Raw genomic sequence first — 2,629 nt, 5'->3', positions numbered from 1 at the left:
TAACAAAATGGTGCAATATGTTAAACAAATCTATATAAAATTTACAGCAATGTTAATCTCTGATAAAAATTCCTTTATCCATGTCATGGAAAATAAAATGTTCTGTCAAATGTTTCTTTTATAGGAACAGTCACATTTTAGACAAAATTTGACAGAATTAGTGTATTGCATAACATCTAAAACCAGTATAAAAGCCATATCTCAAAATATTAGGAACACAATCAATCAGTCAATGCACTGAAATTTTCCCCAAAAGGTTTTAGCAGTGAATTTGTGTCAAATTTAATATTCGTTTCTTTGTAAGTGATTTTTATTTGGAGAATATTTGTATAAATCTAGTTCAGCAATTCTAGATTTTCCAAGCTAGCCATGACTCACTTATCCTCCAAGACAATGCAGAAGTCCTCATGGTTGGTCATCCCTCTGACAGACAACAATTCTCTGTGCATTCCCACACTGTAAAATAAACATTACGTTTATCATTATTAAATTATGCAGTTGTACATTTCAAATGTTTACTAAAACACATTAAGGAAATCTATTAAGGAAATAAACCATTTCTTTGTATCTCAGTGAACAGTAATTCTTCATAATGTTTGAGTAGATGTTGCTGACTGACACAAGTACACAAGTATTTTGACTTATAATGGACAGGGTGTTTAAATGTATACTAGTGTACAGAAATGTATAAAAACAAACCATGTTTATACAAGGAATAGTGCATTCAACAATGTAGCTATATATTTTTTTGTAAGCATGCAAAAATATAAAGTGCAGTTTTCGGAGGATCGTAAATATCTGAAACGGTTTGAGACACTTACATTGCACTCCTGGATGAGCTCTTCATCTTATTTATACAGATAGACCAGCAACAGAGGACGACATCTCTCGATTCATCCCTGATTTAATGTGAGGTCTGATGCAAAAAAAAGTGTAGAAATTAGTAATGTTGCCTAATAATAATAATAATACACAAATAACATTATTAAAAATACCTGATGTATGGCACCCATTCTCTTTATCAAAATCTGCCTCAATAAACTGCTCCTCTTTAGTGGGAAAATACTGCAAACGTTTTCTTTGATCTGAAAAATGAAGCAAACAAATATTAGTATTTATGTACAGTATTATATATAAACACAGTTCATTACATTACATCATCAATGCTGTAAAAGGAACCTTATGAAATGGAAAAGCACTAGCTGTGCATAAACCCCATTGAATAGCTAGCTAACTTAGCTTAGCTTAGACTTACCACTTAACAAGCTCACTGTTGTTCGTCCACCCTGCTTAACTGTTGCCTGATCATTGCTGTTAAATATTACGATGCAAATAATTTGTTCAACTTCATTATATAATTCAGAATGAATATTGAAGCAAATCAATTTTAAATAGGAATGGGTTAAAAATACCCGTGTATCCCTATATACATCATATGGCAAAAACTAACCTCCTGAACAAGTTTGAACAGCATGTGTCTTTCCTGAAAGAGCTTAGGTTATTTAAGACAATAAAATGATAAACTGTTAATGCTTACCTCTTAACATGCTCGCTGTTGATCTGCTCCTTCAAAATGTCGTCTGATCACTGCCGTTGTTGAGATTCAAATGCAAACATCTCAATCAAATCCACATAATTGAGTGAATTTTCTTAAAATAAACGTGAAGCCATCTTTCCTCAATAATATTCGCTTAATTGGTTTCTCAAATTAAGCTTAGTAATTGCACTAGTTTGCTTAAAAAAATAAGTGAAATTTAAATCTTAGTTATATTAGCGAAATCTTCTCAATATTTTATAATAATATAAAATACTATTACTAATACTATTGTGTATGTGTTAAACCATTGGTCCTTATATATCAGGTATGTCCCTTTAATACACAGTCTTTACTGTTGTGTATGTGTTAAACCATTGGTCCTTATATATCAGGTATGTCCCTTTAATACACAGTCTTTACTGTTGTGTATGTGTTAAACCATTGGTCCTCATAGATGAGGTATGTCCCTTTAATACACAGTCTTTACTGTTGTGTATGTGTTAAACCACTGGGCCTCATAGATCAGGTATGTCCCTTTAATACACAGTCTTTACTGTTGTGTATGTGTTAAACCACTGGGCCTCATAGATCAGGTATGTCCCTTTAATACACAGTCTTTACTGTTGTGTATGTGTTAAACCATTGGTCCTCATAGATGAGGTATGTCCCTTTAATACACAGTCTTTACTGTTGTGTATGTGTTAAACCACTGGGCCTCATAGATCAGGTATGTCCCTTTAATACACAATCTTTACTGTTGTGTATGTGTTAAACCATTGGTCTTCATAGATCAGGTATGTCCCTTCAATACACTCAAATGACACTTTTGTGTGTTGTATAGCTAGTGTCCTTAGAAATCACATTAGTCTTTATAATACAGTTTTGTGTCGTAGGCGGAGCTTGTGTGTCAAATTATAAATTGTCCTCATAATTGGGTATATTTTCAGGTTGTTACATTATAGATTGTGTTTTGTGTAAACAAACTTTAAAGTGAAATCTGTGTTGTATGGGTCAAAATAGATTTTTTGATCTTCACCACATCTCTGTACAGCAAGTGGAAAGGGGTGTCCCCCTAATACACCAACACACCAG

The 2,629-nt window shown here is 32.8% G+C and overlaps 1 long non-coding RNA gene across 1 annotated transcript; it reads right to left on the bottom strand.

Moving 5' to 3' along the window:
• Positions 1-380: 380 nt before the first annotated feature.
• Positions 381-1,314, bottom strand: LOC130246027 (uncharacterized). Its single transcript, XR_008839387.1, has 3 exons — positions 996-1,314; positions 822-916; positions 381-456 (listed from the first exon to the last, which is right to left on the bottom strand). It is a non-coding gene; the product is annotated as an uncharacterized LOC130246027 (long non-coding RNA).
• Positions 1,315-2,629: the final 1,315 nt, after the last annotated feature.

This window comes from Danio aesculapii, chromosome 18 (assembly GCF_903798145.1).
Source record: "Danio aesculapii chromosome 18, fDanAes4.1, whole genome shotgun sequence".
In the NCBI taxonomy this organism is placed as follows: domain Eukaryota; kingdom Metazoa; phylum Chordata; class Actinopteri; order Cypriniformes; family Danionidae; genus Danio; species Danio aesculapii.
Note: the sequence above shows the minus strand (reverse complement) of the source record. Positions and strands in the feature narration are given on the sequence as shown.